At 46.3% G+C, this 13,635-nt stretch overlaps 1 protein-coding gene across 1 annotated transcript in view; it reads right to left on the bottom strand.

Moving 5' to 3' along the window:
• The window catches only part of RBM20 (RNA binding motif protein 20), a 1,237,556-nt gene that overhangs the window by 815,553 nt on the left and 408,368 nt on the right, over positions 1-13,635 (bottom strand). The window lies entirely within an intron of this gene.

Below are 13,635 nucleotides of genomic sequence, written 5' to 3'. Positions count from 1 at the left end.
GTGGCTCACTAATTGGTAAGTGAAAGCTCTGTTCACCACGACTCTGTAGATCACCTCGCCTGACCTGGTAGTACAGAGAGAGGGGTAGCCGGTTCTCAATTTTGTATTTCTGTTAGTGTGTCTCCCGTTCTGAGATACTGGCCCCCCGATAACAAAAATTGAGGGAGACTACCTCTGTAGATATAACTGAACTCTATGACTACAGGTGCCACTCTGCCAAGTTCATAGACTGAGGTTGAGGGTGCACTGTTGTTCCCCCTTGCTGAGTGAGAAGGGATGTCTGGCATGGGAATTTGATGCAATCGCACATTACCAGTTTGCACATATGTGGATACCATGGCTGTCTCGCCCACATGGGAGCAACTAGGATGAGCGTCACTTGTTCCCTGAGAATCTTGTTCACCACCTTGTTCATGAGAGGAGTGGGAGGAAAATAGTAAGCAAACCTCCCTGACCAGTTCATCCAAAGGGCGTTCCCCTTGGAGCCTGGTTGTGGGAACCTGGACGCGAAGTCTGGGCTTTGCTTGTTTTCACTTTTAGCAAACAATCCTAGATTGGGGTAACCCCATTGAGAGAAGAGGTGATCTACGACTTCTGTGTCTAGTTGCCATTCGTGTTCCTCTGGTACGGTATCTCTGCTTAGAGAGTCTGCTAACGTATTGAGTTCCCCTGGAACATGTTGTGAGGATAGGAATATCTTCTGTTTGAGCCACCATTTCCAAATCTGTTGTGCTAGTTTGGACAGATTTGGAGCGTGTGTGCCCCCCCTGTTTGTTGATGTAGAACATCGCTGTTGTGCTGTCGGTGAGGATTTGTACCGACAGATTTGTTAGCTGTGTCTTAAATGCCTGAAGGGCTTTGAATACTGCCAGCAGGTCTGCCAGGTTGATGTGGTTCTGTGCTGTGGCATGAGGCCACAGACCCTGAGCCGTGTGATGAAGGTGATGAGCCCCCCACCCGGCAAGCGAGGCGTCTGTCGTCACTATAGCTTGCACTTCTGGATCGTGGAAGGGTTTGCCCCTTAACAGATTCTTCCTTGTCCACCAGTGAAGGTTTTGTACTAGTGTTGGCGAAACGACCACTAGATCATCCCACTGACCGCTTGCCTGAGACCACTGTTTCGCCAACCACTCCAGCATGGGGCGCATGCATAGGCGGGCGTGCAGCACCAGGTAAATGCTTTGCGTAAGCTTATCTGGTGACCAGCCTGATAATGTGGTATTTGCAGTAACATATTTTGGACTCTTTCCTCTGAGAGGAAGACTAAGGCCGCCCTTGTGTCTATTACTGCTCCTAGGAACTGTTTGGTTGTGCGTGGCACTAGGCTTGATTTGTTTTTCTCGTTTATTGAGAAGCCCAATTGAAAGAGAAGTTTCCCTTGTAATCAGCCAGTCATCCAGGTAAGGGTACACTGGGATTAACTCCCGGCGCAGGTGTGCTGCCACCACCGCCAGTACCTTTGTGAATACCCTTGGCGCAGAGGCAATGCCCAAGGGTAGCACGTTGAATTGGTAATGCTGGTTTGCTATCTTGAATCGCAAGAATTTTCTGTGCGCTGGGAACATTGAAATATGAAATAAGCATCTTTCATGTCCAGAGTTGCCATATAGTCCCCACGCTTTAGCAGAGGGATTACTTCTTGTAGCGTAGCCATGCAGAAATTTTGTGGCTTGACATATTTGTTTGCAGGACGCAGGTCTAATGCTGGGAGCATTGTTATATCTTTCTTTGGCATAAGGAAGTAGGTTGAATAAATACCCGTGTTTACCTGGTTCGCCGGGACAACTTCTATGGCGTCCTTTAGGGTGCAGCGTTGCAATTTCCTCGAGAAGAATGCTTTGTTCTTCCTCCGAGTTTTTCTTCTGGCGCGGGGGATGGTTCCAGGATTAGTTCCACACAGTACCCGCCCGCCACGGTGTATATCACCCATTTGTCTGAGGTAATCCCCTCCCATGCATGGGTGAAGTTTGAAATGTGCCCTCCTACTAGTGAGGCATGGGAGGGCACCTGAAGTGGAATGTCACTGTTTTGGAGGTGTTGCTCTACCTCTAGAGGTGGAGGACCTCCCCGGGCTGCGAGATCGGCACTGTCCAACCGGGTAACCTTGTGAGGATTGGCCCAATTGTTACCACAGGATGACCCTTGGTTCTGACCATACCCTGAACCCCTTTGCGAATTTCCGCCCTCTGAAGCGACGAAAATTACTATTCCCTCTTTGGTTTCTCTGTAGGTTGTCCCAAAGACTTCAGAGTATCGTATTTGTCCTTTGCAGATCTTAGAGCACCCTCGACTGCCTTTCCAAAGAGGACGTTGGGCTTGATGGGCATATTTAGCAGTGTTGCTGGTGTCTCCTGTTTACAGCCAGATTGGCGAAGACAAGTATGGCGCTAATAATAGTGCCTTCCGCAATTATTCTTCCCGCATTGTCAGCAGCGTCTAAATTATTTTTCAGGATGCAGCTCGACACAGCTCTGCCCTCTGCTGCTACCTGGGCCAATTGAGTTTTTAAGAGTTACGGGGCTGACGATAGTAGTGCGGAGACCTCATCCCATTTATGAGAATTATAGCTAGCTAAGAGAGTCATATTGTTAGGTATTCTAGCCTGAAAGGCCGCAGAAGAGGCTACATTCCTGCCCATGGTGTGTAGGCATTTGCTTTCCTTGTCAGGTGGTGCCTCAGAGCAAGCTAGTGGAGTACCCGCTCTCTTTCTTGTGGTTGTGACCACGAGTGAGTCAGGTTTAAGCTGTCCCCTGATATACAGGGGGTCCGTAGGTGCTGGGCGGAAGAGCTTCTCTATGCGTGGGTTAACCGGACCCGTTTGATTTGGTGTTTCCAGAGAACGTTTCCAGAGTAGCGCACAGGCATCCTATACCCCGTAATGTCAGTAAACTCAACATCATCGCGCCATCTGATATCAAAGGAACCCTGATAAATGCCGTTCCCCAGTAGCTCACTCTACCGATATCGCTGATTTCATTATCGCCAACCAACTGGACCTTCTTGCCATCTCAGAAAGTTGGCTTAACCACGCTTCAGGACCGGCATTAGCACTAGTCCTGCCAGACAACTACACCATCATTAGAGCTGACAGAACCTTTGGGAAAGGGAGCAGTGTAGCATTCATTGCCAAAACTCACCTTGGCCTCAGAGAGTTTTCCAGCACCCACTTACCTTCCGCAGAGCTACTCTCTGTCAAACTACCCCTCTCTCCCACGAGTAATATACTCTTACACCTTATCTATCGTCCACCCGGCCCCATCTCCTCATTTGAGAAAGCTATTTCTACCCTTCTTACCCAAAACACTAAACCTGGATCACATATTATACTGCTGGGGAACCTGAACCTAGGCCTCCATGCCGCAAAGGACACAAATGCCTCTGCTCTGGAGAACACCATCTCCCAGTTAGGCTTAAAATCACGTATCCTTAAACCCACCCATGACAAAGGTAGAACCCTGGATTGGCTCGCGGACCTCAACTGCTCCACCATGATCCTCAATAATGAACCTTGTGCATGGTCCGACCACCACTGCATTACCTTTTCCATTCAGGAAAAATCACCAATCCTGATATAACCACTGCCCCCCCTACCCTAGCAAGGAACAAGCGGAACCTAACGCCTGACCAATTACTACCTCTGCTACAACCTATTGCCAACATCCCACTGAATGTTGGTAAAGACCCTGCTGATTTAGTCGACAGCTACAACACCACAATGAAGCTAGCTAGCAATCAATCATATTGCCCCTCTAAAACTTCGAAATGCCAAACCCACATCTCATCTAAATAAATGAGTTTCCCCTGAACTAAAACTGCTTCGTAATGAAGAAAGATCAGCTGAAACTGTTTGGAGGAAAACCCCCTCTGCCACTAACAAGGAAAAATATGCGTCCATTGCCTCTTCTTATAAAGCAGCGATCATCAGAACCATAAAAGAAATATACAATGAAAGAATCCAAAATTCCAAATCAAGTACTAAAGGACTTTTCACAATCCTTAGGGAACTTGAGTCCCCTGCGCCAATCACTGACGCCTGCTCAAAAGACGTGGCATGGTGTGCAAATATCCAGAAGGCCCTATCAGATCAAATTGAACTCTTACAATCAAAAATAGAAACAAAAAGAAATAACTGACCCCCTAGGTCCAATACCAATGATACACCTAATCATCAAGCGCCATTATGCACCCCCTTCCAATTCTCCCCAGTCTCCATCAAAGACTTGGAACAGATTATCCTGGGTATTAAACCTTCCAACTGTCAGGGTGACATTTGCTCCGCAGCTATCATCGAGGACAGCGCAAGAGAGTTAGCCCCATTCATCACAACTCTGATAAACACATCATTCAAAAACTGTTCAGTTCCTGATAACATCAAGGAAGCCTGGGTCGTGCCACTGCTAAAAAAGCCAAATGTAGACCCGAATGTTCCCACGAATTATAGGCCCATTGCAACGGTCCCCTTTCCCTTAAGGATTCTGGACCACGCTGCCTATATACAAATCCAAAGACACCTCGAAGACAACAATTTACTAGGCCTCTGCCAATCCGGATTTAGACCCAGACATGGCACCGAGACTGCACTGCTAGATCTTAAGATTCAGATGGATGAACTTAAAGACAGAGGCAAGTTGGCCATCCTCCTGTTCTTTGATCTATCAGCGGCCTTCGATCTGGTAGACCATAAAATCTTGACTGAACACTTAACGTCAGCAGCTGCTTTCTCACCGAGTGCAGCCAAATAGATCCAATCATTCCTCTCTAACAGAACTACTAGGGTTTTTCCCCCTCAGCCTCTGCGCCTCCACTGCCAATCAACTGTGGAGTCCCACAAGGATTGTGTGTATCGCCCACGGTATACAATATTTCACAAAGCTCCTATTTGACCGCTCGACAATCTGGGTGTCACGTATACCAACTACGCGATGACACCCAGATTCTCATCACACTCACTGGATGCCATTCTAAAGATTCTAAAATAATCTTTGACATCTATCTAGAAATCCAAGCATTGATGGCTACTCCTACTCTATGTTTAAACAATGAAAAAACAGAACTACTTATCATTGGCTCCCAAACTCGATTAAACAAACTAGATAAATGCTATGATGCCTTCACTATTGATGGGAACATCATTAGAGTCTCAAGGGAAGTCAAATCACTGGGTATCTACCTCGACTCCACCTTGTCACTACAAAAACAAGTTAACTCATTAGCCTCCTTTACAGCTTACACTACCAAACTTATCAATGCTTGTAAGCCATTCTTATCCACCATCAGCTGTATTACTCTAGCTAGAGCACTTATCCTCTCTAATCTGGACTATTGTAATACTCTTCTCCTCTGGACCTCCATGCGGAATTTAAACAAACTCCAAGTTCTGCAAAACAATGCACTAAGATCAGCTCTAACTATCCCTCGCTCCAGTCACATCTCATCTTACAGAAGAGAAGTTCACTGGTTACCCATCCGTGACAGAATCACACTGCGGGCACTTGTCATCACCCATAAGTACTTAGCTAACAGAGCTCCCATCTGCCTGACAGCTACATTCTCGAGTCATCAGACCAATACACCCACCAGGTTCAACTACCTCAACCAACTCACCATCCCTAACTTCAACCTAAAAGAGCAGGAGGATCCAGCTTCCCAGTGTTAGCAGCCAAATGCTGGAACTCCCTCCCATCTGACATTAGAGCAGAGCCTCCATTCTGGTCCTTCAGAGCCAAAACCAAAGCATGGCTCCTAGCACAAATGGCCTCGGAGCATGCTTAAACCGACAAGGAGCGCACACATGCAGAGTTTGTGCTGCTCTCTTTCCTGTGTAAATATGACTTAGGTCTAGTGACTGTAAATAATTTGTACATCTGTCTGTAAATATGTTTGACTGCATAGTTGTTTCCTCTATGATTCTCATTGCTCTTGCCTGTAAGGTGATTTGTAACACACCTCATCCCCTGTTTTTTTGGGTCCTGTGTATTATCTTCTGTAACTACCATGTAACTAAGTAGAACCGCCATATACCCGTGGGTGTGCTGCGCTTTATAAGTAAATAAACTAAACTAAACTAAACTAACGTTGGATCCTTCTCTGGACAGATTGTAGGATTGGAATAAACTGTGTAACTGATTTCTTATCCCCCAGGATATCCTCAACAAAATCTTTGTCCTACCGAGTCTCTTGTGTTCTGGTCTGAAAGTGTTCAGCCACCTTAATGAGCATGTCATTCTGCAGGGACTGGTTGTCAATAGGCGAATCAGCCACCGGAGGATCTTGGTTGACGGGAGAGGCTATAGTGTACATCTCTGTCTCTTTCTCATCACCATAACCTTCTTGAGCTGTATATGTATCTACAGCATCAGCATCATCATCATAATAGTCTGTGTCATAAAGATCAATGTAGGGAGGATCAACCTGTGGTGAAACATCCAGGGAGTCCGGACGAGACCTTTTAGATGGGGCTTGACTAGTAGCATGGGCATAATTTTAGGGGGGGACAGGGGTGTTTGTCCACCCCAACTTTCATGGCACACCATTTTGTCCCTATTCATTTGGCTTGGACACCTTTTCTTCAGATGTCATGTCCCCCCAACATTTTCAGCAAAGTTACTCCACTGACTAGTAGAGACATTTGCAATGGCTTGAGAGCCAGAGGCAGCTGTAGTAGGAGGAGTGTTTTGGATGCTTTAGAAAGCTTCTGGGTTTTTGTCAAAAAAAATGCCAATAAAGGGCATCCTCCTCATGACCCTATCTATGTCTTCACATGTCCATTGGGCTGAACTCGGAATGAACATAGAGCCTAGTGTGCACGCCTGAGGGGTTACAGAGCCTACTAAGGAGTCCTTTTTCGGAGGAGTACCTTGATCTGGTAAGGAATCTTTCCCATGAGGTTGAGAACCCTTTTGAGTGTGGGAAGCCTTGTGAGGCTAGGCTTTGGATGGGGAGAGTGACCGATCCTAATGAAGCGTCTTGAAGGAGCGCTTCTTAGACACCTTCTCCTTCCTAAGCCCTTTCAGGACGTGTTTTTCCACCAAGTGGGCTAGTCCCGACTGCACTGAGGCCTTACCCGATTTCTACAAAGAACATCAAACTTCGGTTGTGGAGTGGCCCGACGCCTCGTCAGTTGACGTGCAACGTTGGGGTGCAGATTTATGCACAACGTCTGTGCTGTCTTTCGACAGTCGGGGCTTGTCATGTGGGGATGGGGATCACGAATGCCCAGAGGACAGTGAACTTGTGGACCTCTCCCTAGATGTTGTGCGTGGGCCCGTAGTCGACAACCGCGTCGAATCTCGGCCCATGGTTGTGTGTTTAGTGGAGTTGGGGGTTGTGTGAGCACCTGTGCCGCCGAGGGTCATCCCCATAACAGGGCCACTGGCCTGTCTGGTGGGGTCGGGGGCTTGCGCTTGGGAAGTATTAGTTACTTACCCATAACTGTATTTCTCCAGCATTAGTATCTTTCATAGATTCAGATGCTTGAATATTCCCTGTCGTCAGACCGGGAATCCTTAGTGATTGAAATAATTATTAAAAATTAAATATAAATTTCAATCTCATAACACCCCACCCCTGGGCAGCCCTCTGCCCAGCAGCCTCCTCGGCTAAGGGCCCCAAGGCAAAGGGCGGCTCCTACAGTGGGCACTCCAAGGCGTGTCTGCAGGTGTCCGCAGGGGAAGCCAGTGAAGTCAACAGACACCAACAAAAACTGTGAGTGTGGCATCGGTGGGGAGTAGAGCAATTACTCTACTCCAGAAAACCCCAGCCACTCTATCTTACCTCCCAAAACCATAGACTGCAATAATATTAGCATGTCCACACTTAGATAGAGTTGTGAATATTAGCCTGCATTGCATCTAGATAGGACTTGAAATGTTAGCACGCCCACACTTAGGTGAAACCTGAATGTTAGCATGTCCACACTTAGATAGAGTTGTGAATATTAGCCTGCATCGCATCTAGATACGACTTTGATTGTTAGCACGCCCGCACTTAGGTGAAACCTGACTGTTAGCATGTCCACACTTAGATACAGTTGTGAATATTAGCCTGCGTCGCTGCTAGATAGGACTTGGAATGTTAGCACGCCCGCACCTAGGCGAAACCTGAAGACTAGCATATGCCACACTTAGAATTGTGAACATTAGCCTGCGTCGCATCTAGACAGGATTTTGATTGAAGGATAGCATGCCCGCGCCTAGATGAAACTTAGCATGTGCCACACTTAGAATTGTTAACACTAGCCTGCACCGCATCCAGATAGGACTGTGAAGGTCAACAAGTGCCCCACTTAGACAAAACTGTGAATGTTAGCATGCTAAAGGTCAGGTAACCGACTAACCAATATAAGCTCAAACTCTGCATACTTATCTCACTCAAAAAACTCACACAACCATCTCTCCCACAACAAGCTGCACGCACTTCACAACACTGCAACAACACATAAACCGGAGCAACAGCACACGCGGACTGACACTGATCCAATACCCGCACTAAAGCTCAGCACCCGGTGTATACCGAGTTGAAGCTGCCAACAGAACACCACTCCTCTCACTATCCTACTCCCTCTTCACCTTACTAACCCATCCCACCTTATCGTTTACAGATCCACCAGAGCACCTGGGAAACAATTCCGTTGGTGATGGTGCACGGTACAAATACCTTTAACATTTTAACATTTAACATATATACATTATTTCCATAGAAAAATAATTTAGATAGCCCATAATGTCCTATGAACCATTCACTTGTGTAGTCCCTCCACCTAACTTTGGCCCTTTATGGCTCTAACCAATGAGGTGGCAGGGTTTAAGCTCCTCCCCATGCAGCCATTTTCAGATTTTGAGCCGCAGAAGACTACATGAATAGATGGCCGCTGGGAGATAGAGCAGCCTCTTAGGGGAGGCGGGTGGGCGCATATGATTCTATGAAAGATACCAATGCTGGACAAATACAGTTACAGGTAAGTAACTAAAACTTCTCCAGCATTGGATCTTTCATAGATTCAGATGCTTGAATAGAATACCAAGCAGTTAGGCATGCCCATCATTGTGTACATTCTGCAGATCCTTCTGCTTGCCTTACTATACAGCAAGTAATTACATTACCAGGGAAGGCGGGAAGAGAAGGCTGCTCCTATCTTACGCAAAGAGATGGCAGAGAACAGCTTGACACACTGCTGACTCTTTGCTGGTATCTTCTGCCATGCAGTAATGTTTGGCAAACGTGTGCAGAGTGCTCCAGGTTGCAGCTCTTCAGATGTCTTTCAATGGTACTCCGGCGTGAAATGCAACCGAAGCTGCCCTCCCTCTGGTGGAGTGGGCTGAAGGAAGTCTGGTGAGTGGATCGCCTTTAGACTGATGGCAGTGACTGATACATTGGGAAACCCAATGCGACAAACTCTGCTTTGAAATGTACTGTCCTTTAGTCCGGCCAGCAAATGCGATGAAGAGTCTAGTCGAGGAGTGGAATTCCTTAGTTCTCTGAATGTAGAACTTTAGAACCCTAGCAACATCAAGCGAGTGTAAGGATCTCTGCATCAGATGAGTTATTCATGAAGAAGGTAGGAAGTACGATGCGCTCGGTGAGCGTCATTTCTGACAGCACCTTGGGTAAGAATTTCGGATGCGTCCTGAGTATGACGTGGTCTTTAAGAAACAAGGTGAAAGGAGGTACTGAAGAAAGGGCTTGCAGCTAGCTAATTGTCCTGGCTGATGTGATAGCCACTAAAAAAGCTGGTTTCCAGGATAAAAAATGTATGTCCCACCTGTGAATCGGTTCATATGACGGCTCCTAGATCGCCGCTAGGACCGTGTTCAGGCTCCATGCAGGAGTAGGAGTTGGTGGGAAAGTATGCATCTATCCTTTTGAGAATATTTTGATAGCCGGTTTGGTGAGCAAAGATTGTTGACCTGGGTTAGTCATGTATGCTGGTATGGAGGACACATGCACCTTGATGGATGAAAGGGAGAGCCGTGCCTTTGCTAGGTGCAACGGGTACATTAGTATTTGTTCAATGGAAGCAGAAAGCGGATTCACTGAAGATGTTTCGCAGCACTTGGTAAAACGAGTCCTTTTCCGAATGTAAGTTGTTTGTGTAGAGGGGGCCCTATAGGCCTTGATTATGTCCCAGCATTCTGCAGGAAGATTCAGGTTAATTAATTTTCGCTGCTCAGGAACCACGCATGCAGTGACAGACTCGCTGGATCGTGGTGGAGCACCAGTCGATCCTGTTGCGTTAAAAGGCTCTGATGAACTTTGAAGCGAATCGGGGCCACAGAGACAGGGGATGCCAAGCTGGATACCAAACCTGGCGAGCCCAATCTGGCGCTTTCAGGATCATCGAGCAGGCCTGTTCTTTCAGTCTGCATAGAACTCTCGCTATGAGTGGGATCGGAGGAAAGGCATAAAGAAACTTGCCTGTCTAGTCCACTGAGAAGGCGTCCCCCATTTCTGACAGCACCTTGGGTAAGAATTTCGGATGCGTCCTGAGTATGACGTGGTCTTTAAGAAACAAGGTGAAAGGAGGTACTGAAGAAAGGGCTTGCAGCTAGCTAATTGTCCTGGCTGATGTGATAGCCACTAAAAAAGCTGGTTTCCAGGATAAAAAATGTATGTCCCACCTGTGAATCGGTTCATATGACGGCTCCTAGATCGCCGCTAGGACCGTGTTCAGGCTCCATGCAGGAGTAGGAGTTGGTGGGAAAGTATGCATCTATCCTTTTGAGAATATTTTGATAGCCGGTTTGGTGAGCAAAGATTGTTGACCTGGGTTAGTCATGTATGCTGGTATGGAGGACACATGCACCTTGATGGATGAAAGGGAGAGCCGTGCCTTTGCTAGGTGCAACGGGTACATTAGTATTTGTTCAATGGAAGCAGAAAGCGGATTCACTGAAGATGTTTCGCAGCACTTGGTAAAACGAGTCCTTTTCCGAATGTAAGTTGTTTGTGTAGAGGGGGCCCTATAGGCCTTGATTATGTCCCAGCATTCTGCAGGAAGATTCAGGTTAATTAATTTTCGCTGCTCAGGAACCACGCATGCAGTGACAGACTCGCTGGATCGTGGTGGAGCACCAGTCGATCCTGTTGCGTTAAAAGGCTCTGATGAACTTTGAAGCGAATCGGGGCCACAGAGACAGGGGATGCCAAGCTGGATACCAAACCTGGCGAGCCCAATCTGGCGCTTTCAGGATCATCGAGCAGGCCTGTTCTTTCAGTCTGCATAGAACTCTCGCTATGAGTGGGATCGGAGGAAAGGCATAAAGAAACTTGCCTGTCTAGTCCAAAGAGAAGGCGTCCCCCATCGAGAGGTGTTCCGGATACCTGTTGGTAAACCTGTGGCACTTTTTGCTGGCCTTGGTGGCAAAAAGGTTGATCTGTGGACGTCCCCAGCTGTGAAAAATCCACCAGGCTTCTGCTTCGTCCAGCTCCCATTCGTGGGATGCGGAAAAATCTCTGCTTAACTTGTCTGACAGGACATTGTCCACTCCCGGTAGGTGTTCTGCCTTGATGTGGGCCTTGTGGTGTAAAGCCCAGTCTGAGGTGCAGTCCAAAATTGATCAGAAACATGCCGCTGATCCAATCCCTCCAGAAGTGCCAAGCCGCCGGTAGACCTGACCCGATCCTATGACCAGAGCTGACGGTCCAATTTAATTACAAAGGACTGTAAGTATTAATAGGAAGAACAGTGACCCATGGTATATCTGCATTGTATTATCCCAATCTCAACCCATCCCATCTTTAAATTCAGAACCCTATTATTGTTAGAATCATTCGTGCGCTGATTTTTCTCATCTGTGTTACAAAACCATAACTCATTAGTGATTTTAAGTAACTAAAGTAAATCCCAGACCGAAATCGATTATCCACCACCTGAACGGTTGCGCTGGCCACGTAGCTGTGAAGATTCATGTGTGGCCTACTCTTTTTTCATAGTCATTAATATAGCGTAATAAAACCTATCTGTCATTTTCAAAATCGAAATTCTGTTTTCATTTTCGCCCCTATTTTGCAAAAACGCCTCTCACTAAAACCTCTATAACTTCTTCAATTTTACAGATAGATATGAAATTTCAACTCTGCATCGTGGAACAGTGTATTTGACACGTTTTTCTCCAATACCGCATAGTAAAAGTTTGCCGTAAATTTGCCGTTTTCAAAAGTTTACACGTGTCTTTTTCCCATTTCAAAGTGCTTCTTCCATCCCATCCTGATCTAAAGCGTGTACTGTTGTTTATATTATAGCTCATGGGTGTTAGGACCTGTTTAGTGTTGCCTTCCTTAGAACTTTTCTCCATTTAAGCATTTCTGCACCCTTTTGCATTATTTTACAAAGCAATTGTCACCTGCCAGTTTAAAAGTGTCACTTTCCAAAAACGATTTTCTCTCTTGTTTGGGGAGGGAAGATTGCATTTAAGCTTTAGACATTGTCTTTCATTCCTGAATACCTGCTGATTACTTACATCTGTGTAGGATTGCTCATTGTATTTAAAATAACTTTGCAGGGGGAATATTAACCTAAACGCTATCTGTTCACAAACCAATGGCCTCATTACATCTTAGGCGGTAAGGGTTAACGGTCACCGGTAAGGGTACCGGTGACCGTTAACCCTTACCGTCTGATTACGAGGTCCCTTTGCGGGTTGGTACTTTAACACCTGCTTTTTAGCAGGCGTTAAAAACCAACCCGCAAAGGGACCAGGGTGCTAATTACGTTACCGCAATTTGCGGTAAAGTAATTAGCACCTTCCCCATTCCCATTATGCCCTATGGGGCAAAAATGGGAATGGGGAAGGGCAATGGGGGAAGGGGGAATTACCGCCCCCGCCAACCTTGGAATAGGGCGGTAATTCCCCTTTCCTCCAAGGCGGTGCCGGTATTTTACCGGCATGGGCCAAGGTGCTAATAGCACCTTGGTCCACCGCCTACCGTGTAATGAGGCCCCAAGACTGTTAATATTGTTCTATTCTGCATCATTATAAGTGATTTCAATTGCTTGACTTATTTTCTGAATTGTATTGTCACCGGTAGGTGATTGGTGTCTATATATATATTTTCGAAGGAACTGACTTTCCGTCAGTAATACGAGGAAGCACTCTCCTTCATACCAAGCTATCAGACCAGGGCCAGCATATCCATTATGGCTTCTTTATTAGTAAAGTACATTTCTCATGCTTCCCAAAAGTCGACGCGTTTCGCGGCGTTATTAGCCGCTTGCTCACAACACCCGTGTTCCATTACCATGGTGTTTAAATACATACAACTAAAACTGCAGACATCGAAACAGGACATCAGGATCTAACTGCCGTAAACATAGAAGAAGGAACCAAGTAGTGTCAGAAATGCCGGCAGACATATTTAAAAGGGCTCAGGCCCTACATATTTGAGCTTCATTATCCCTGATTAAATCATTTTGGAATCTATTCTTTGCTCAATATGCATTGTCTACACGGTTAAATGCATTTCTATAGCTGTAATAAAAACACAGTTAGGTTCATGTAATACCATATGGTTGACGGCAACATTTGCACATTCTATAAATTTGAAATGCGCTGTGCCTTCATTTAAAGTGCACAGTACATAATAAAGTGACTAGTGCTAGCAGCTTTTTAAAGTGCCTAGTGCTTTTGTGCAATCAAC

The sequence above is a fragment of the Ambystoma mexicanum genome, chromosome 8, assembly GCF_040938575.1.
Source record: "Ambystoma mexicanum isolate Mex_15411 chromosome 8, UKY_AmexF1_1, whole genome shotgun sequence".
In the NCBI taxonomy this organism is placed as follows: Eukaryota; Metazoa; Chordata; class Amphibia; order Caudata; family Ambystomatidae; genus Ambystoma; species Ambystoma mexicanum.
This window is presented reverse-complemented; position numbering and strand designations above follow the sequence as displayed.